Genomic DNA, 23,724 nt, shown 5'->3' on the forward strand with positions numbered 1-23,724 from the left:
TGGCTGGTTACATGAAGGGGACTGAATTCTTTCATGGAATTTTGCTGTTTGCTGCAAAATGTGTACAGCTCATTAGCATCCAAAATCTTACATTAAATCTCTTTTCCCATTGCAAACTTTCCTCGAGGCTGTTGCTACGCAGCATTTTCTCTTTCTTCTCAAGGTTTTTGGAGGACATGGGAGACCTCTAACATTTCAGATGCTTTAAAATGTACTCGGCACCATGCAGATTATAACCTTAACATTTCCTTCCTGTCACAAATGTCTTCTTTTTCAGCATTCAATGAAGCTACTCAGCTTGTTGGGGTTTTTTTGGTCTGAATGGGACACAGAGAAATGTAGATATGTTCTCCAGATTAGATGCTGATACAACGCAAACACACTACAGAGGAAATCCTGGCCGGGTCAGGTTCCCCCCTTAGATTGTATCTTTGCACTGGGTTGCTCAGCGCAGTAACTCAATCTTATTTAACAGTTCCCTTCAAACCGAGGTGATACTGTTTTCCAAAGCATCAAAAAGGTGAAGGTAATTACATCTTTATTTCATTAAATATCCAGAACATTGCACATGTATTTCAGGAAATGGCATGACCGGATTTACAAACACACCACCACATGTGCAGTGCCCGTGAAGGTAATTTCTTAAACATTTCTTTGCTGCTCCCAGCCTATATTTTCAGCAGGACTTGGTTAAAAGATGCTACCACAAAACTATCCGTTGTGTTGCTTTTGTGCAGAAAAGCCCAGCAGTCCTAGACTAGAACTGATTTGGCATGAAGGGCATTGCCATTCCCATGTGGGTCTGGACAACCCCAGCCAGGCCAACAAGACTCAAAAGGAGCAAGTGATGAAGTACAGACCTGGATGGTTTATTGCCTTGAAGGTAACTCACACTGAATTATTGTTGTTTGTTGCCTGGTTTCTGAGACTCTACATTTGCCTCGTGTTTCAGATCTTCTCCTTCCAGTCTCCAGGGATGGAAAACGGAGAGCTGTGATTCTTGGGGCTTCCCTTGGTGGTGGGAATCTACACTGTGATTCTAGGATGGGGATTTAAAACAAAACAACAAATAAACAAAAACCCCACCAAATATTGCACGAATGAGGAGAAAAGTCTGAGATGAGCTCTCACAGGCCTCATAATTTTGCTGTTTGTCTCCAGTCTCCAGCTCCTGGAGCTTTGACATTAGGTGAAAGCACCAGTTGTCATGTTTTTATCGAATATATTTCTATCACAGTGGTAGAGATAAACAGCACGTGCAGGATGAGGCCATCTGATCCCACCATCCGGCCTAAAGCCTGAAGCAAGATAAATAAGCCAATAACATACAAATCTGCTTGAGCTCCCTGTGTAGGATACTTTTATAGCAGCTCTTACAGGTAGAGTCTGATGACTTTGTGCTCTCAGTACTGGTCCCACAGGTGCGTGTTTCAGCTTTGGTGCTTGTGCTCTGGTGTGGTTGGGCAGGCACCCATCGCACCCCTCGCCTTGCTGTGGGATGGGGTGCCATTGCACCCCTCTCATTGCTCCCTCCTCCTTGCAGCAGGGCTGCAGTCTCCGGGTGTTGAGCACTGGGTTTGCTCTTCAGCACCGCAGTCATTAGCAGAGAAATTCACCCCCCACTAGAAACATAAGCAAGTGTAATCAAATAAATTATATCCTCTTGCTCCCTTTCCAAGGCTTCTCTTACAAAAAAGTCACCACCCCCCCAAAAAAAATCAAATCACCTGCCAAGCAAAGCTGGTGTTTATTGCGTGACCGAGGCTGACAAAACCCTTCTCGTTTTTTAATCAACATGAAAAACGCCCCTGCCCTACCCACCAGCTCAGCCTCCCACCCGTGACAGCCCCCTTTCCTCTCCCAAACAGGCAACAGATTTCAATTTAGCTTTCAGGGAGGGAAGCTCAATTGGGTTATTAAATTTCACACGCTAATTGACACGCCTGCCGTAAAATATAACTTGCACAAACACAATTTATCCTAATGGCACGAGGGGTGAAGCTTTTCTGCTTCCCCTGCCCCTCTCACTCCCCTCTCCCATGGGAACTTGGTTTAATTGCCCCCCAGTGCAGGGGGGTGACCAGGGGTGGGAGGTTAAACAGAAATAAATACTGCAATGCTGATGAGATGTTTCCTGTTCAGCAGCGAGGGGTGGGCAGGTTTGGGAGCGGGATCCTCTTCCCAGTGCTGCAGGATGTGCATGGACTCACCTCCTAGGACACCAGGCTTCATCTTATTAAATCCTTAACAGCAACAGATTAATTAACCTCAGCCAGGTCCCCAGCATGAGGCAACTGCTGCTGTCTCATAGGTGGTTTCTGCAGGTCTGCTTGGAGATCTTCCTCTCCCAGTGACAGCCGCCTATCACCATCCCAACGCTCATCCTGCACCTCCTATTGCTGCTGGGGAAAACCCCACAACAAACTAAAATTGGCCCCCAGGAGTTTCCCCTCCTCACTGAGTTTTGGACACAAATCTCCCAGCGTGGTTTTCTTCCTCCAGTTTCCCCCCCGCGACAGCCAACTGGATAAGAGCAATATGTGACCCAGTGGCTGCAGTGCCCTGCGCAGGCAACCAAACCAGGCAGGCGGGGGCAGATGCTGCTCTGCTGCTCCCCCAAAATTGCTTTTCCCATAAAAGTTAAAGCACACCCCCTTTTTTAATAAACTTCTGGAAAACATCTTTAAATAATTGATGACAGAATCTCAGCAATGCCTGGCAGTGAAGCTGATTTTGGTCTGTAGTTGACCTAACAATTTAAAATATACAATCTATTTTTTTTTTTAAATAAATAACTAAATAACTTTTAAATTCTGCTTCTTCCAAACACATGCACTTGTTCTCACATTTTAAATTCCACTCACCAGGCCCAGGGTCATGCTAGAATGGATCTGGCAGCCTTTAGTAAGAAGATGCTATTATAGTAAGGCCATATTCCAGTAAGAGCTGGGGCTGCTATAGGATGCTATAGGCATATCATCCTTCTGAAGCAAAAATCAAGTGACTTGCAGAACCACAGCCTAATTTTAGCTGTGTCTGAATCACAATTGATGATTTTTTGCCCGTGACTGGGAAAAATTTGTGTCAGTTTAGCGTCTTTCTCCTGTATGTCTTTTTGTGTGACGATCTTTCTGAATATGCATAGAAAGAACAGCAGTTCAGTTGGAGGGCCAGGGAATGTACAGGCATGTCTCCATGCTCTCGATCCCTTCTTATTCCTGGTCTTTGATGAAAAGAAGCCAGGAAGTTACAGGGGAGAAATAACCCAATATATCTAGGCTGCACCAGCAGTGATTTAAACCTGAAACTTGTACTCGAGAGGGAAACAAATGCTGATTTTTCAGGCCATGAGACAACACAGCATCTGAGGGGCACAAACCCTTTGGGGAAAGAATATTTCACAATCCCTGTAGTGCTGAGTGTCTGTTTTCAACCACCAAGCTGGGGTTGGCCTAGTAGCAAACCTAAAGCTCAGCGGCACACTGGGCCCGGCCTAGCCTGGGCATGGCCCCATTTTCTGGAGGGAGTGACTGAATTCAGCCAGACATCCCCCCTTTTGCCCACCCTGGGAGAAGGCAAAGCTCGGACCCCGCTGCCTCAGCCGCTCATTAATGCAGAGCATGGATTTCATTACACTGATTGTCCGATTCTGTTATTAACAAGGCATAAATCTCCGCATTAGTCACTCTTGGTCTTTGGGTCACAACCCCCGGGAGAGGTCGGCAGCAGATGCCCAGTGCAGGTCATGGCCCTCGGCCCATTACCTGCCCCATTAGCTGGGGCTGCAGAGGTGGGCTGGGGGCCAAACACCGGGCTGGCACCCCCTTTACACCCATTTCCAGCTTTACACGTCACTCTGCTGGAGCTTTTTAGGCTTTGCCAGTCATGACTGTGATACTGGGATCCTGACACTGCATTCCTGAGCAGGATCTCAGGCATAAATACACAGAAATTAGTCTGGCCACCTTCACCAAAGTAATTCCTTCCATCCTTGGGGCCTCCCAAAACCTCCTGCCTCATACCAGAAGAAATGGGAATTAATACAAAGGCAACAGATACCTGTCACCAGACTGTTCTTCCTCTTGCTTTTCCTACCACCCTCCTTCTTCCCTGTTGCTTTTCCCCTTTTTTTTGCTCTGAACCCAGCACCAGATCGGGTTGTTTGATGTTCTCCACAGATTTTATTATCAGAGGAGGCAGCAAAAAGCTATTGGACTCCATGCATTGCTCATATTCCCTTCCAGTCATGTCCCTACCAGGCTGAAGAGCCTCAGCTGCCTGCACAGCCCGTCTCACACCTCTGCTCCTTCCGCATATTGGTTCATGTTGCTGCCAGTATAGACCAGTCCAAGGAGGATCTTCCACTGTGGCCCTTAAGAGAGGAAAGTATTCATGGCTAGAAAAGACCTGTTTCCTGCTGCATCAACTCTGAATGGCCAAACCTTAAATCCTGGAGTCAGCTTTAGGCCCCTCACGACAAGAAAGACCTTGAGGTGTTGAAGAGAGTTCAGAGAAGGGGAGATTCAGATTGGATCTGGGGAACAATTTCTTCTCCAAAGGGCTGTGGGGCATTGGAACAGGCTGCCCAGGGCAGTGCTGGAGTCACCATCCCTGGAGGGGTTGGACAGACGGAGATGAGGTTCTCAGGGACATGAGGCAGTGCCAGGGGTGGGTTAATGGTTGGACTCGATCATCTTGAGGGTCTTTTCCAACCAAAACAATTCTGTGATTCTATGATTTTTTCAGCAGGTAGTTGTGGGTACGCTGTGTCACTGGCAATGCTCTTCGGGAGAGCAAACAAGGACACATGCAATAGCCATGTCGAGTTATGGCATTTTATCAGGTCACGGCTCTGAATGGCTCTGCTGCCCTGTGGGGCCAGAGTCCCCGCGTTAGCACGGCTGCTCCAGGTCACTGCTGCTCGCACGAAGCACAAAAGCTCTACAAGACACCAACTCTGCTTTGCTTTCCAGTGTTTTTTGTCACCCAGTCGGGGAGGCAGGGTAGGGGGACCAGGTGGCATCCATCCAAAATCCGCAAGTATTCCATTTTTGTCTTTATGGGCATTTTGTCAAGCATAACTGCAGACGGCAACTCTACGAACAGTAATTAACCACAAGCTGTGGGCAATGTTAAAGTGCTTGCCCCCTAACCTGCTGGTACACAGGAAATCTGAGATGCTGCTAATAGGTTTTTCAGCAGTCGAATCCATTTCTAGCCCAAATCTTTTTGATATGCCTCTCAGATAACGCTGTTCATTATTTTCCTGAGCACTCACCCAACGCTTCCTGTTGTGTGAGTCTTGACTACGAGAACAAACAAACAGCAAGATGTGCAGGGAGCTGGTGAAATCGATACCCCTCCTGTTCAAAAGGCGCTGGTGTCAACTAGAAATGCAGCTACGAAGCAGCGTAATTAATTAGCTAAAATGCAAGGCAAGCTGACAGTCCTAATTAAGATGGGGAGTGACACTCTAGAGGTCCCTGGGCTGCCCACTCCATTTTCTCAGGGCTTGTGAAATATGGGGGGATCGTCCCTCCTGCCTCCCAGGTGGCAGATGGAGAGCACGGGGCTCCCCCAGATCAATAGCTGGTCCCAGCCATGTCCGGCAGCAGCTGCTCCACAGGAAGGAGAGGCAGGACTGGGTGGTTACAGCAAAAACATTCTCCCTCCCCAGCCATCCCCTGCTCCATCCACAGAGAATGTTCCTCTTTCCTTCCCAGGGGAGAAATTTTGATTCATGACCCAAAGCAAGAAGATCCAGCATCCTTTCCAAAGAGGTCGTCTTTGGAGTTATCCCTCTTCTATAACTGTGGGTGCTCAAGCCATCTGATTTTGTAGCACGATGCTTTCAGTTGTACCTTGTAGCAGTGAGTACCACAGGGAAACTACTTCCTGGGAAAACATTTGGCCAACAGTTCACTCTGCAAATTCAGACTCTGGATCTGGGTGTTTCTGTGCTGGGACGAGCTCCGGAACCCAAGTAGCGTGTTACTCTGGTGGGAATTGGCCTACCAGCATCTTGGCTGGATCCCTCCAAGCCCAGAGCTGGTGCTTAAGGTGGATCTGAACTGATGCTCTGACCTTGCTCAAGTGTCTTTGTGTTACATGCCTGATCCTGCCCCCAAAAAGCTGCCAGGAGCATCATATACAGGGGTTCACAACTGACTTCTTTGGGCACGGGGTTAGTGCCAGGAGGAGGGTGCTTTGTATTTATTTTTGGCACTCAAATATGTTGTTTGTGCTGGTCCTGTTGCATGCTTTCCTTTTAAATACTTCTTTTTTAAAGGCTGCATTTCAAGGGATTACACTCTGGAGCTGACAGACAGACAGGTCTGTGGGTCTGTCTGCTTAGCACTCTATCTTTTCTGCAAATACCCTTGCTCTGTAGCATGTGAGCCCAGGATTAAATGCACAGAAAGAAACAATTCACTGTGACTTGGCCTGTAAAGTCTTTTGAAAGTTAAGTTATGGCTGTTAAATGTTAACACCATATAATGCCCGTCTTTATTGTATCTCTGCAATAAAGTGATGACACGGCTCTATTACGAGCCAGTCACATCGAAGCTCCCAAACCTCGAGTATTGTAACGGCATTTAATCTCCTTTCCAAGCGCCGCAGATTTCCACTCAGGTTTTGTGCGCAGCGTTTCTCTGGGATCGCTGAGCGCTCGCACGAAGGAAAAGACATTTTGAAGAGCAAAGATGAAATCGTCAAGTCCACCCCCAGCTGCGCGAGCCCTGGGAAACCTCCCACATTTCCTCGGCCGCTCCCGTTGTGTCCCCGCCTCGGTCCCGCCATGCTACCTGTCCTTTGTCCCATCCTCAAGGACAACTGCAAAGTTGCTTATCAGCCTGTAAATCAACTGTGGCAATAAAACGCTGGCATCCAGCGCAATAGCTTTTGTACTAATGTACTACTTTGCAATTGCTGTGCATATCCAACATATTAATGACACAAATTCATTACAATAAATGAAGACACTGACTGGCCGGGGGCCAGAGTCGACTAAGGACAGAAAAAAGAAAAAGAAGAAAAAAGCTGCTTTTGCTCCTGGCAGTTGGCAAGTTTGAGATGCAGAGCTGAGTGTGTTGGATATAGAGCGCTTTTGGCAAGCAGGGGGAAGAAGTGACTGGTAAATGTAGCAGCAAAGGTGCCAGAGATGCGGGGAGTGGAAAGGGAGCTGCTTCCCTGTGACTGGGGACGGGACGGGCTTTCCAGGTGTGAGAGTCGGTCTGAAGATGGAGCAGTATTTGCCTGAACATCGCCACCAAGAACCTAGAGAACTGAGGCCCTGACAGAAAGAACAGATGGACAATGACTTGGAGAGAGGCCCGAGGAGAAACATTGTGTTGCACTGTTTCTCTGATATGGGGGGGCTGTTGCTTACCATGGCTGCTGTGTGGACTTTGCCTGCTTCTTCAGCCAAACCAGCCCCCGTCTTCTGAAAGTGATTGTTATGACAGTCTCTTCGACCCAGGGACAATCGCTGCTGTGCAGAAGATGTGTTCTCACCTGCAGCCTCAGTCACACGTGTCCCCTACCTGCTCCCCCAAACAATCGCCAACAAAAAGGAGCACGGCCAGAAGCTCACCAAGGGTCTTGAGGTCACCCAATGGACCAGAGAAAGACCCTGAATGCTGGACGTGTAAGCATTGGCAAAAGAAAGTGTGAATCTTTCAAGCCTGCGCAGTAGGAGCCTGGGTTGTGAAATCAAGGCAGAGACTGGCCTCAAACAATGGGAGCAAGAGGGGTGAAGAAGCATAAAAGATGACTCCAGAATGGACACCATTGAAGATCTTCCCACCAGAGGATCCCAAACCATTACGGAGGACCGGCAGGACTCCACGGGACTGGAGACCAGAGGGATGCTTCTGGAACTGGACTGGTGATAAACGCAACCTCATTTATCATCTTTACTTTTACTTTTCCCTGTTTCTTTTCCCTTTTTCTTATTCTCTCTCTCTATTGCGTGCCGCTTTACGGGCAAATTAATAAAGCAACACTGCTTGATTGAATTATAACCCCTTGACATTTTGGTCGCCTTAATTTTGCGCTCTGAGATCAAGGTAGAAGAATCATCACGAGTCCATCATCGAATAGACTGTGACACCAGGGGAAGGTGAGGAGCCAAACAGCTCCATCAACAGAGTGATGTATGGTGTAAATCAACTCAGTTTTCAGGTAAGAAAAACCATTCATTAATGTGAAAGACTCATTACAGCCTGGAGAGGGGGAATTTGGTCAATATATCAATTTATCTATTGCTCCCTTTGTTTATCTCTGTACAGTTGGATCCATCTCTCCATTTACTGATCTCTGTCACTCCATGTGTTGCTCTATCCGTGGTCTACTGATCTATGTATTGGCAGTGGATACAGGAATTATTGAATACCTCATATACTTTATTGTAAGCGATTAACAAATCTGTATGTTTAGTTTAGCAAAGGAAGGGCAGTGCAATATTCACCAGATCAAAGACAAGACACCTGGTACCAAAGGACTGTTTAATTTAGTAACAAGAGCCAATGCCTTCTAATTAAAATTAGAGCTATTCAAATGAGAAATAAGGCATAAATTTTTAAGGATGAGAAAAACTAACCACTGGAACAAGTAATCGAGAGAACTGACGGATTCTGCTGCTTGCAAACAAAATCTTCATAATTCTGCAAGGGAAATTATAATCACTAACATGGTATTAGGTTAAAAAATCACAGTCACTGGGTATTTTATGGCCCTTGCTCTAGCAGGGTTGTACCAGGCGATAGGAACATCTGGATGTGTGCTCTGCAGACAGCCTGTGGGTCCATCTCCCTGCAGAGCATCAGCCCCATCACATCCTGACCACCGGGCAATTGCTTAAGAGAGATTCTAGTCTGGAAATGCAAGAGTAGGACTTGGGGCCGGACAAAACGGACCTGGTTTCTGCCACTGACTCCTTTTTCTTTTGAAGTGTGTGACATGGAGTGTGTAGCACAAGGTGTTGCCTACTGGTGTTGCTCCAGCATTCAAATGAATTAATGCCAACAAAAGAGAGGAAAAGGAAAATAAGAGTTAGAGAGTGATGTAAGCCAGCATTTTGAGAAGGCACTTCTCACATGAGCAAGACTCAGGTTCCTGATGTTGCATCAGAAAATGGCTCTACACACTCGGTGAGACAGTAGGCATGTTTAGTTCTGCAACTTGTGGGTTTGAAGGATGGTGTATAGATAGGTGACCAAGGTCGGGAGCCCACTGAACCTGTCCCCAGCCCACCTCCTCCTCCCGGAACAGCAGCTGCAGTGCTCGGACCTGCCCCTGCCCTGTTGTGGGTGCACCAAACTCCTCATGGCAAAACCACCTCTCCTCGGGTGACAAACTGTCCCGCAGCACGCTGTGACAGCAGTCAGGGCTGATGAAGGCAGAAAATCAAAGTCGCCCATTAGAGCAAAGGGCAGGCTTGCCGTGCCATGAGGGGAAGTTTTCCCCACACGGGCTCGCAAACCCCTGCACATTTCCAAGTTCTTCTGCAATTGTGCATTTTTTTCACTCTGGCTGCGGATAGGAGTCAAACTCCTTGGCTGTTTTTGTTAGGAAACACCTTTTTTTACCACCTCCTGATCGCAGATTCTTTTCTTTTGCCAAGGGGAACATAAATAAAACGTCCCACACTTGGGCAGATGTGGAGCTGTTTCCTGACACGGCTCTGCTGGGACTCCTGCTCCGCGCTCTCAAGCACCCATTCATTTCAATACTGCAGTCGTAGGAGACAGAAAGTTTCTGTTCAGACCAACAAGGCAATTGAAGCCCTTCCCTGCGCAAAACGCCAGCGTGCATTCATGCTTCAGAGGGTCTTCAGAGTTTGCTACAAATTTAGTGGCAAATTCAGCTCGAATGGAGGTTGATTAAAGCTCCCGGATAATTACTCGTTTAGCTGCAGAGCGTGTGCTCGAGGAGAAGTGTTGCAAAGCTTTCTAAAGCCTGGAAAGCCCAAAGCCTCAGCCGGAGCTGCCAAGTGAGCGGATGTGCCAAGTGGAGCGCCCTAATGATATCAGTAACAGTAATTATACGTAGAGGGAGGCAAACACTCACCCCATACAACTGCAAATCTGCGCCAGCCTTGTGCAACTCTGTGTCTCTGATTGGAGCTTGGCTGGGGCTGAATTTACAAGTGGACTCTTTCTTAGGCTTCTGTGTTTGAATTTACCCTTCCCTCCTCCCTCGCCTCTCGGTTATTTAGCTAAGGGCTTGCTGGCAGTGATGTGAATCAGGACCCGTCACCCTGCCTGAGCTGAGCATCTGTCTCCAGGTGTTTAGAAAATAAAATACACGGCAAACTCCTGTGCAGGAGCGATGATGCCAGATGCATCTGCCTTTCCCACTGCCCTTCGCTGAGGTTGGTGGCTGAATCTGCTCGGAACTGCACCAGGCTCTTGGAAGGGCAATGCAGGATTAATGTAGTGAGGAAACAACCGCCTCTGCATCCACAACTTTGGGACCCCTCAGATGACATAACACAGATTGGGCAAGGATGCTGAGGTGCCACCGAGCACTGAGGACCTGCAATTCGGGCTCAAAGCAAGGGTTTCCAGGACATTTCAGCCATGTTCAGAGGGTTTCAGTGAGCTGTGAGTGTGAAGCAGCACAGCTCAGACTGGCTCCAGTGGGTATTTTTGCTCCATTTACAGCCCATTATGTTAAGAATAGCTTCTGATGTGGGGTGCAGAGCATCACTTACCCGCACTATTAAGGTGATTAATTTCCTAACTCAGCACCCATTGCAACAGCTCATGTGTCTGCCATGGTTCAGTGCTTTGGCTCTCTAATGTGTTGGACAAAACAGAGCCCAGCCTGGCTGCTGGCAGCCCCCCACCAAAAATAAACCCCATGGAGCACACAGGCAGCCACCCCAAAGGAAGAACTGCCCTGGCAGTGTGGGATTCGGTGGGTGGAGTAATTGTCCCAGGCACCGTGTCATTATCTGCAATTCTAGGCCACCACAAACAGCACACAGGGTCATTTCTCGCCTATTAAGAGTGGAGCTGGGGGCGCAGGGGGCTCAGCATCACGCCAGGCTGCAGACCTGGAGGGGGGCTGGCTCGATTAGCACACAAATTGCAGGCTTTCAGTCACCATCCTCTGAAAGGCCCCTAAATACACTCAACTCTAACTAGGCACTTAAAAACTTTAATTTAATTGTCACCCAGACATGCTTGTTTGCATTACATGAGTTTGTATGTAAGTTTGTCCACTCCTTAAGTCCCTTATTTGTCCAAAGTCAAACACAAGAGTCAGTTTTGACATTGCACGTTGAGCTGAGTTCTGCTATTTATTTTCTCTCTCCCTCCTTTCGCCAAGCTCAACCTCTATCTGATGAGGCCTTTAATGCCGTGCCCGATGCACCAGGATATAAATGCTGCTGAAGTAAAAAGCAGCTGAAGTTTCTGGTTATAGAAAACATCCTTTATCTGTGCTACTAAGGTGATGCATTTTAAAAACTACCTGGAATGGAAAACTGGAGTGAGTGTGCAGTGATGTGGTAGGTAGGGACCTGTGCTGAGAGCTTGGAGAGGGCTCTTTTCACTATAACCTGTGGGTAGTTTCAGAGCTGAACAAGATACCTATTGTAGAGTGCATTCATCCTTTTTGGAGAGTTTCATCTGCCTAGGGGGATCTGGGAAAGTTAGATAGGTTAAATTAAGCCATGTATTTGCTTATGAGCTATTCTGTACAATGAGGGAGCTGCGGTACAGGCTACGGGTGCAGGATGGTGAGTCCTCAGTAAATCTTCGGCTATGGCTGATCTTTTGGTCCAGTTATTTTTGGGGCACAAACCCCCAACAAGGGTGGAAGCTGATTTAATTGGGAGCGGGGAGCTGCTGCTATCAACAGAGCCGTGGTGATTAAACTTGACTAACGACTGGCTTTTCCTTTCCAGGACTTACTGGAAGTTTCTCAATGAGGCTTCTGTGCTTCCATCAGCCTCAGTTTTCGGCTTCCCGTAGGATAAATGAAGCTTCCCCTGGTGTAACGAGTGTTTACCCGGGGGTGCTGATACCGTCAGAGTCTGTCACTGCAGGATCAAAACCAGAACTGCGCAGCCTCTGATAAAAAGGCCAGATGTGCCACTTTAATTAATACAATTTGCTAAACACTGGAACAATTAAGTGCAACGCGATAGTGCAGTAATCTTCGGGGCCAGGAAGTGCTGTCCCCAAGGCATTCCCAGCTGTTCCAGCTTTCTTTGCTACTCTGCCATTTTCATAAATTTAGAAAAGTAAAGGATTTGCAGGGGAGCCACAACATCAAATAAAGAAGGGAAGTGAAGGTGTGTGGGTGAACACAAAAGGAGGGAAAGGGACTGCGCACCCGCGGGTGGTTTGGAGCAGGATCTGTTGTGTGAATGGTCACAGATCAAATACACCTGGGGTACATGTACACCCCAAAACAAATACAGCCCCTTGCAAACACTGAGAGACAAAACAAACACATGTATAGGAGCTGAGACTATCAAATACACCAGACAGAGCAAACACGTTGCACAGACACCCTGTATCACATTCCCACAATAGCTCGAACATCGAGCATCAGCGTTGGGCAGAGGCTGTGGCCTCATTCCCTCCCCAGCACAAACTGACTGTCTCAATCCTCGCTGCCTGTTCCCCCAGCACTGTAATTTGGGCATGTCCTTGTTACTTCTGTGTAAGAATCAGACTAGTTGGGCTTAGAAGGGACCTTCAAAGCTCCCCCAGTCCCCCCCTGCCATGAGCAGGGACATCTGCACCAGCTCAGGTTGCTCAGAGCCCCGTCCAGCCTGGCCTGGGATGTCTCCAGGGATGGTTCATCCACCACCTCTCTGGCCAACCTGGGCCAGGCTCTCACCACCCTCAGGGCAACAATTTCTTCCTCATGTCCAGCCTGAATCTCCCTACTTTAGTTTAAACCATCACCCCTTGTCCTACCACAACAGGCACTGCTCAAAAGTCTGTCCCCATCTTTCTTATTGGCCCCTTTTAAGTACGTAAAGGCTGCAATAAGGTCTCCCCAGAGCTTCTCTTCTCCAGCTGAACCCCCCAGCTCTCTCAGCCTGTCCTCCCAGCAGAGCTGTTCCAGCCTCGCATCATTCCTGTGGCTCCTCTGGCCCCTCTCCAGCAGGTCCATGTATGTCCTGCGCTGAGGAACCAGAACTGGATGCAGTAAGTTCGTGCAAGAAACAGAAAAGCTCCAAAATGTCTCTTCCAGACATGTAAATCCTCTGGGACTTTCCTACTTAAGAACCGGGGGAAGTAAAAAAAGAAACACAATCATGAGGGAAAAATGAAGATTCTTTAAAAGCTCACAGGTTGCAGGGAAAGTGATGGGAAATTAGAGACAAGTGATAGATGGACTAATTTCCTTAACTGACAACCCAGACAGCTCCATGGAAAATAAAATAATGTTTGGGTTTGGTTTTTGTGTCCCCTCCCCAAATAAGAGTTGTGTGTGTGCGTATGCACACTTTCAGTAGGGAAGATATTGCTTTTATATAGTAATGCACCATCCACTAACAAAACTGTCTGGAAAAGGGAAAAGGCAATTAGAAAAAGTATTTTGAATGCAAGCTAGCACAGCTCCCATTCATGTCGAGCAACTGCTGCCGCAGAAGTGGGAAGGTTAACAGTGCACTTAAAGGCAATGGATTCTTTTTTACACCCTTCTCATAAAATCTGGCCAGCTAAAATGTTTTGCAAATTCATATTGAAGGAACATCATGAGAGTAAATGGGTTAAAGATCCCTTTCCTCACCCCACACGCATTTGCTGTACTCTCAAGCAATATAGTGCTTTTCAGGTCTTTGTTTTCAGTGTGACAAGATTCTATTTTTCACTTCCAAATGGAATCTGACTTCCAAACTTAATTCAGTCCTGTTAAACAAGACCCCGCTCTATGCACCCAAATATCCTAAATAATATGGGATAGTTTGCTTGCCTTGAACTACTTGTTTTTCCCAAGAAACTGAAAATAGTAAGTCTGTTACTTTATATAGGATGAGTAGAGTATTTCACCAGCTCCGACATAATGCAAATTGTGTCTCAACCCATATCAGAGATGTAGAAGACAGGAGTCTGACTCACCCTTGCAAGAATGCCATCAACCCAGAATTAAGCCCAGCTCAGAAGCAAGAAGGATCTGAATTTGTGGGACTTAATTAGAAAAATACCTACCCTTTTTGTTTGTCTGTTTGTTTTCCCAGCATTTTTAATCTGAAGACAATTAAGAAGCATCACAGTGAGGATAAGAGGGAGCATTGCCCTCTTCTAGCCTGCTCAGAGAGGGGAAGTTCTTGTTAAATGAGTTTGACAACCTTTAATATAAACAGCTGATTGGAACTGCTGAGAAATCTTTAAAAAAGGAGAAAAGAAGTTCCTGAGAAGCTCAGCAAAGGAATGTCAGCCCTGTTACCTTCTAGCACAGCACAAGTGACAAGGATGAAGGGGCATAAGTAAGTCTGGTAGGCTGGCTGGGAGGCAGAACAGCACCGGGGTAGGACACTTCATCCACAAATCATGGAAAAAGCAGTGGCTGTGGCCATCCTGCACCTGCAGAGAGCAATTCCTGCCGTCCTGGGAGAGCAGCACCCTGGGCAGAGGGCGGTGACAGGCTGGACAACCTGCCCCACCAGCCTGCCTCGCCTGGGAAGAGCCCTGACACCACATCAGAGGGAAACGAAAGCGTGAGGGGATGGCTGATTGAGGGCACATCCAGACCTGGGGCAAGGCAACGTTTCCCAGCCTGTCTGTAGTCCGTCTTGGCACCTCTTCCCAGCCCATTTACACAAGTATATGATCACACTGATGCGATCCTTTCGAATAATTCTGTTTGGATGCACGTCCCTGTCCCATGCACAAAGGTGTGAGACTGATACAAAAGCCTCTGCACAAGGTTCGGACAGATTCGGGGAGTGGCAAAGCTCAGAAATCGGCTCTTTGGGGGTGAAAACGGTTCTGAGCATGTCCTTGAACTCTGGGTGGCACACTGGAGGCTGGGATTTATGGTGAATAAACTGATAAATCAAGCTGGATTACAGCTGCCACTTTATTACAAAAATGTGATAACAAGTCCGTCTTCTTTCCCCAGCCAAGAGGGGACAATCCAGCTTGACCACCTCTAGGGTTCTAAGGCTGGGTTGTCCTTCTCCACCTGCCAGGAATGTCCACAAGACACAGCTCCAGAAGCCACCTAGCCTGGTGGTTTGGGGTTCCTCCAGGGGAACGGGCTTTGGAAGGAAAAACAGAGACACAGGTCAGCATGTCCAGCCTGTTGGACTGAATTTTTGGGAGAACCTGACTAGAAGAGAGCCTTACTTGGAGCTTCACAGCCGGGCTGGTCTTCAGAGAGGACCAAAATCCCTCTGTACACACCAAGAAACAGAACTTTAATTGTACCAACTGCAAGAATTTAATGAAATATAACACGGGCAAGTGTAGAGTTTTGTGTCTGGGTAGGAACAAGCCCAGGTTCCAGTCTAAGTTGGGGAATGACCTATTAGAGAGCAGCGTAGGGGAAAGGGACCTGGGGGTCCTGGTGGACAGCAGGATGAGCATGAGCCAGCACTGGGCTCTTGTGGTCAGGAAGGCCAATGGTACCTGGGGTGGATTAGAAGGGGGTTGTCGGTAGGTCTGAGAGGTTCTCCTGCCCCTCTGCTCTGCCCTGGTGAGACCACATCTGGAATATTGTGTCCAGCTGTGGCCCCTCAGCTCCAGCAGGACAGGGAACTGCTGGAGAGAGTCCAGCGCAGGGCAACAAAGATGCTGAAGGGAGTGGAGCATCTCCCGTGTGAGGAAAGGCTGAGGGAGCTGGGGCTCTGGAGCTGGACAAGAGGAGGCTGAGGGTTGACCTCATTCATGTTTACAGGTATCTAAAGGGGGAGTGTCAGGAGGATGGAGCCAGGCTCTTCTCGGTGACAACCAGTGATAGGACAAGGGGCAATGAGTTCAAACTGAAACACAAGAGGTTCCACTTAAATATGAAAAGAAACTTCTTCTCAGTGAGGGTGGCAGAGCCTGGCCCAGGCTGCCCAGGGAGGTTGTGGAGTCTCCTTCTCTGCAGACATTCCAACCCGCCTGGACACCTTCCTGTGTAAGCTCATCTGGGTGTTCCTGCTCCATGGGGGGACTGCACTGGATGAGCTTTCCAGGTCTCTTCCAGTCCCTGATATTCTGGGAATCTGTGACTCTGTGAAGGAGCCAGTAGCAGGGATGAGGCAGAGGGGCCGGAATACCACATTGGATTTAGGTGTTGAAACTCCGAGGCACCTCAGCCCTCTTTTGCATATGGCTTTAAGCATCTTTGAAACTAGGAGGTGAGTTCCTAGGTCACTTACTTACATTAAAAGGTCCTTTTGGACCAGAGTGAATGTTTGTTGAAAGAAAGGGCCCACATCTCTCTTATGAAGGCAAGACTGTGTGTCTGTCTGTCTGTGTGCTCATGCATGCACTCAGAGCTGACTTGGAAAGTCTAAATCTTTAAATCCTTTCCTATAGCACCACATTTCAGGGAAATGCTACCTTTCAAGTCAGATAGGAAATTAAAAGAAATTAATATGCTACTCAGCAAGATTAATTAATTAGCTAATGTGCATACATCACTTAGGGACGGTAAAGCCCTATGTAACTTTTTATGTCTGAGGAAATATGGTCTAAAGTGGTTTGATTCCAGCCCAGTAAAACCACCATCGATTGGGGAGGCGGATGGGGAGCGGAGGGTGCAGCGGGGGCTGCGGTGCCAGCGGCTACCTGGTAATCACGAGATGGAACGAAGAAGCCACCGCCTCCAGGATGAAGGACTTGAGGTTACGAGATCATAAAACACAGGAGTCCATAAAGTTTCTGAGTTCTGAAGGCATGCCTTAAAAGTTAATATCGTGCAATATCAGCGCCATAACAACAAGTCACCTAGAGCCATTTATTATTCATTGAGAGTCACCCTCGCTGCACATATACCAAAAGTCCTTCGATGTCTCAGGTACGTTCCTCTTATCTAAAGGAGATTTACGGGAATATTATCACATCTTAAGGAAATGCCAATCTATTATTTTAACATTAATTTCTGCCATTTTAATAACTCACAGACTGACCATACTTAACGGTGTAGCTGTTAAGCTGCAAGAGATGTCATTTCCCCCTTCGTAATTGGACATTGTGTCAGTCGCACTGTCGATAACGGCTGTATAATACAATTATAGTTGTATGTTAAATTGCCATGTATTTCATATTATAGCCCCGTGTTATGCCTCTAAACATCCTCTGGAAACCTTTTAACACGCTCTTCTGTACAGAGGCCTGGCTTGACATGAAATTCATCGTGTTTCAATTTTAGTTAAAGGGAAACAGGTGCTGACATTCCCCTGAACTATGACAGAGGTTGGGTGTTTCATCGCTTTGAGCTCTGAAAAATCACTCTCCTCTTCAAAACGGATACATTGCTCTCAATGCTTTTAAATTACAGCTGTTTGTCTTCTCTTGGTTGTTTAAAATGGATTGGTTTCTTCTTTTTTTTTCTTTCCCAAGCAAACCAATATATTATATTAAAAACCCCAAAGAAATTACCTTTAGCTGACTTTGAAAATCCAACCCTGAATGCATCATGGTGATTCTTTAGGAAGCACCTTGTGTCTCTGAGATATACTTTAGTATTTGACTCTGGAAAGTGTCCATCTATCTCTACATTTATCTCATGCATTGATGGAGCAGCTCTTCCCTTAACAAGCCTTCTGCACGCTGCCTCCCCCAGCACCCCTTTGCAGGACTTTTCCTTGTCATTCATTAACAAATTAACCCTGTTCCCCTGGACTGCTGGGTTTCATTCCTGGCGCCACTGACCAGATGTAAAGTGACAAGTGGAGTGAATTGTGTCACCTCTCTTTCTCCTAACGTATTAGGTGTCCTTCAATGAAAATGTTCTTTAGAGCAAAGATAAACCCTCTACCCCCTGTGACACTGATCTGTTTTGACGAGAAGACTTGCTAAGAGCAGTCAATGCAGCAGAAAGGTCTGTGCAAGAAAGACAGGGCGAGACATAGCAGCTGTGGCCTTCAAAAATGGGGTGGTGGGTGACATTGCTGCTGAGAGAGTGACCATTGATGATGGACACTTGGTGCCTTCCTCACAAGTCCAGCCCATGCTCTGCTGCTCTTGTTCCTTACCACAGAATCATAGAATCACTTTACTTGGAAAAGACCCTTAAGATCATCAAGTCCAACCATTCACCCAACACTGCCAAGTCCACCTCTACCCCATGTCCCTGAGAACCTCATCTCTGCATCTGTTCAACCCCTCCAGGGATGGTGACTCCAGCACTGCCCTGGGCAGCCTGTTCCAATGCCCCACAGCCCTTTGGGGAAGAAATTGTTCCCCAGATCCAACCTCAACCTCTCCTGGCGCAACTTGAGGCCGTTTCCTCTGCTCCTGGTGCTTGTTCCTGGGGAGCAGAGCCCGACCCCCCTGGCTCCAAGCTCCTTTCAGGCAGTTCAGAGATCAGAAGGTCTCCCCTCAGCTCCTGTTCTCCAGCTGAACCCCCCAGGTCCCTCAGCCGCTCCCATCACACTTGTGCTCCAGCCCCTCACCAGCTCTGTTCCCTTCTCTCAACTTGCTCCAGCACCTCAAGGCCTTTCTTGGCATGAGGGGCCCAAAACTGAACACAGTATTCAAGACACAAGAAGCATTAACACATAGCACACAAACCTTGAGTTGCTCATCGCCATGGGATGGATGGTATGCATTTCCAGGTCAAGCCTTGCAGAACTGGTGAAAACACAAAGCAAAGTGTAACGCTTCATTCATACTGTGCAGCTGACTGCATTTTACTGATACATAAAATGACTGCAGGAAACGAACCCGACAGCTGTTTGCACAATTGCAGATAAGGTGTCACTGCCTCCCTTCGAAACCAAGCAGTGTTTTTCCCGTGAGCTGTATCTAGTGAATAAAATTTTAAGAACAAACACAAAGAGAGGGAGAGAAACACCTGCCTTCAGAAGTCACAGCACTCTTTGCATGCTTCGGGCCATATAAAATTGTGTAGCTCTGTTAACTTCAAAACAGGAGCAGGCTGGTTTACCTGAGCTGAGCTTTCTGATCAGAAAACAACCAGCGAGCAGGAGCTGCCAGCAGAGTTAGATGAGTTTGCTTTCCTAGATGAGACTTTGCAGAAGTCTTTTCAGACGGGGAGGAATTAAAGCTGCACACCGAGGTCTTTCAAGTAAAACCGTACAGAACCGACAGCGTTCACCGCCTGCAAGCAGCATCTTCCTATCTGCACCGCCTCGCAGAACAGCAAAGGGAGGAAGATGCTTCTGCTCTTCAAAGGGCCTTTTTTCTGCTCGATTCAGTACTTTTAAGATGGTGGTTATGGTGTATCTCTATAGGCACCTTCTGCAATGTGAGAGTTTGATATTCAAAGGAGAAGGCGTGCTGCCGTTCTCAGATTAATGGTGTGGAAGGCACAGGCCAGAGCCTTGGAAAGCAGTGGGGGTGGTGGAAGTGGTAAACGGTTTTGGGAAATTCCACCCCAATTGTTTTTCAACTCAATCATTCCATATGTTGAAGCTAAAAATGTTAAAATGGGAACAGAAAAAAAAAGGATCAGTCTTACAGGGAGTGGAGGGGAGATGTTATACTTACTATTAACATTTTGAATTTCAAAACTTTGATGGAATGTAAAAATAAACGTGAGATACATTCAACCAGCTCTTATAATAACAAGCACAGTAAAATCCCCTCTAGAATAGCTGCAGGTGGTATCTCGTAGCTACTGTGACTTTTTTTCAGTGCCAAAAATGATTTGGATTTGGAGCTTTTCTACATTTTTATGGATATAGACTCTTATATTTAGAATCCTATTCTAAATCTGGAGCTGGAAGGGCTCTCGGGGAGATGAAGCCAAATATCCTGCTTGGAGAAACAAGAAATTAATTCTGCTTCTGCTCGTCCACAAGTTTCCATTAAAGAGTGTATCAAATACAGTATCAAACCATCCGGAATACGCCAAATCAGTGGAAATTTTGCCATTTCCCTCATTTTCAGGGAATTTAGACTTTCAGGAAAGCAGGACACGCTCCCAATGCCGATCAGCTTTGTCATGAGATTTGTTCTACTCCTGACTACTCTACAAATGACACACTTGCTGCTAACCCAAGATATTTCATGCTTCTTTCTGCTTAGTCCTGGGATGCTGGTAAAGCTCATGGTGTTCTTGAAGATAAACTGCAATTAGTGGAACATCGCAGGTGGGAAAAGATCTTCCAGTGCTGAGTGATTCTGCAGCACCTACAGACAAACAGATGAACAGATGAATGAACTCTGTGCAAACCTATTTGTTTTGTTTCCTTTCACTGTTCCTGGATTTGGAATCTCTGTTTTTTGGATGAGTTAATGTATTGTACTGAAGTATTGTACTAATAATATTAATATTTCCCTGTAGATAACATCAGAGTTCTTGGACCTTTCCCCTCTCCCTCCTCCTCCTCTGGGAGGGGGCTCAGCCAACGGGATCAAAACACTTCCCATTGACATAATCAAGATGTCACAGTCACGCCGACGCTGCAATGCCCGAGATGATTATTCACATTTGTGTGATATTATTAACTCATCCTGCTGACTAGAAATGCTCTGGAGAGTCATGCGCATTTTGGTGAGTGACCATGGCTGGACTCACCTGCCAACCCAACACCCTCAGCAGAGTCCAGCTCGTTAATGACCACTGGAAAGTGACTTTCCCATTTAAAAACGCAGGTACTGCCTGTAAACAGTCAGAAAAAGATATATTTGTTCCATATTTACCCCTATTTGCTCAAAGTAGGTCTTGATTTCCATCAGCCGATCTAACTTGTCCTTTCAAATTCCTGGATGAGACATGGAGGGGAGAGAGCCCAGTGCTGTCAGCACAGCACGGCAATGAAAAACTGACACCCTGCTAAGCCAAAGTCTCTGGTTCACCCACTACATCGACCTGAGCTGAGTCATCCTGCACTTGTACTGGTGTGACTGGGAGCAGAATATGGTCAACTGGGAAGCGATGTGTGTTCTGCCAAGGGCATCGCTCAGCCGGCGACCTTGACGTGGGATTTCTCCGTGCTCAGGAAGGCATATGTAACAATCAGCAATGAATCTCCTTATTCTTTAACCAAATTAGTGTCAAAGAAATTGGGTTTTGGGGGCCCCCTCCCGAGGTTTTCTAACCCCCCCTCACCTCTGCCTTTGTTTGATATATCAAGGACAGAAAGAGGAGACCTGAAGGAACAGAAAATTTTAACTACTCGCTTTTTCACTCAGTTTTTCTTTCTTCCCCCCAAGGACAGTGTCTGGGACTCCCTCCTCTTCATTCCTGTTCTACCTTCCTCTGTAGCTGTGGGAGGACAGATGCCCTTGGAAAGAATAAACAGAAAGGGCCAGACCCATCTCTGGTTTTAACCACTGCTGTTCCCTGAGTCAACAGTCGCAAATTCTGCCCCATGTCTGCACAACAAACCTTCAGCCTGAAGCACAGGGAGCTGAAACACTCCCTTGACACCCTCTGAGCAGCCTGGCTGCAGATCAGCAGGAAAAAACAAGGGATTTTGTCCTGAGAATGTTAATTCAGCTTTCCTGGGACAATGGCAAAGGGCTGTCCCCTTGGGGCCAAACATGGGTGTCTCTTAGATCTGCACTCCCAGCAAGAGGCTGGGAGAATTCAGAAATTGTTGGCCCTGAGAGTGGTGAGAGCCTGGCCCAGGTTGGCCAGAGAGGTGGTGGATGAACCATCCCTGGAGACATCCCAGGCCAGGCTGGACGGGGCTCTGAGCAACCTGAGCTGGTGAAGATGTCCCTGCTCACGGCATGGGGGGGCACTGGATGGGCTTGAGCAGTCCCTTCCAATCCAAACTATGATTATTCAGCCTCAGCCTTCAATTTCTTTACAATTCAAAAACTCAACAACAAATGGTCTCCCCTTGGTTTGCAATGCAATGCACAGCCCGTACAGAGGTCTCGGGGCAAAATGCTGCTGCTGGATGGTGAGACCATCCACTGTACAGCCAAGATGAGGGACCATCCTCTTTACGCTCAGGATGAGAACTTGGCTTTACAACCTGGCACAATTCACATCTGGGCCTGAGAGGTACCAGGTGTGTAGGGCTCCTGAGCAAATACCAGCTCTATATTTGACAAATGGTTCCGGCTTGCAAAGTTAGGAAAGGTTTCCAGTGAATCTAGGGCAGATTGATCATTTTGCCATAAATTTATGTCACTGAGCCATTTCCAGCAGCAGCTATTTTGGACTTTTCTCCTCTCAGCTGCAGCTGGTTGGTTGAGCCTTGTTGCGTCAGGTGCCATCAAATGAAGATGAAGAGTTGGTTCCTGCTTTGATGTGTGCAATCTAAGCTGAGAAGATCCTTCCTTGAAAGGACTCAGACTCCCCAGCAGCCCCGGGGGCATAAGACATGTCTCACACCACCCTGTGTCCAACCCTTTGCACGGTGCTGCCTTTCCCAAGCTTCTGACAACCGACCAAACTCTCTGGTCTTTGAGAAGACAGTCAAGAAGCTGCAGAGACTGGAGATCTTGCGGGTCCCCAGATTGATTTTGACTCTAATGGCAACAGAAATGTCCCCCACAACCTAAATGTCCAGGAAACACACAGCAGCTCCTTGATACCTGCAGCTGTGACCCAGCTCAGAGAAACATGTAAAAGCAAATGTCTCTGGGCTTGACGCTTGCACAACTTCGCCACATGTGAAGGGTGGAAGACCTTGTTGTGCCTGCATGTGGTGACAAAGCGTGAGCATCAGCTGTGTGTGGTGTGTACAGGCATGATTCCTGTACCAAAGAGTGACCACGTTGTACATCTGTGAGCCTCGTAGCATCCAACAGCACTGCAAGGCAGGGATCTAATAAGGATCTTGAGTAGGAAAGTTACAGAGTCTGTGTCTGCTATTAACATTTAGAAGGTAATCTCCTTAACACCATAAACGCTAACTACTCTGGCATGCCCTTGACAGGTATAATTGTCTGTAGTCCTGTAAAAAATAATAGCCATCTGGCAGAAAGTACTGACGCTGTGAGAAGATAAAGAAGATGGGCATCAGCAAGAGACCAGAGCAAATACCCCAGCGCAGGTTACCCTGGGGCTGTTTGATTGCCTGGAAATCTGCTCCTGTCCCTCTTTTCAGCTGCTTTCAATGTCATGGGAGGAGCATCTTTCAGTTTTAACCTTACAGCCAACACAAGCCCTGTCTGAATTTATTGCAGACAAGGAAGCAGAAATACTTCTGCTTCCCTGCAACCGACAACCATGAAAAAAGAGCCCGCCTGGTGGAGATCAAACCCATGGGTTACATAAGAAACCTTGCTCGGTTTCTGAAAGAAGTGTGTCGCCCTGCTAATAGTATGCTGTATATCATCTGGCGCTTGCAAGGAATGACCTGCCTTCTTCAGCATCTCTGGCTCTCCTCATCATTATAGCCCTTGTAAAAAATGGCATATTAAGTGCAAAGACCAACTGTGCTGGAAAGGAAACAATCCCGGTTATTCACAGAACCAGAGCACTATGGGCAGGCAAATGCAAGTTTGTCCCAGGACATATCTTGGCTTCAGCCTTGATCCATAAAGCTCTTTCTCGGGATAAAGAAAGAATCCAGTTTAGATAGGTTGTTTATTCATTCACCTTATGATAAGACTGATGAAAATGCCTGTGGAAATTGTGGGTCCTGATGCAGCAGGAACATTTCCC

The sequence above is a fragment of the Nesoenas mayeri genome (genome assembly GCF_963082525.1).
Source record: "Nesoenas mayeri genome assembly, chromosome: 19".
NCBI classification, from domain to species: Eukaryota; Metazoa; Chordata; class Aves; order Columbiformes; family Columbidae; genus Nesoenas; species Nesoenas mayeri.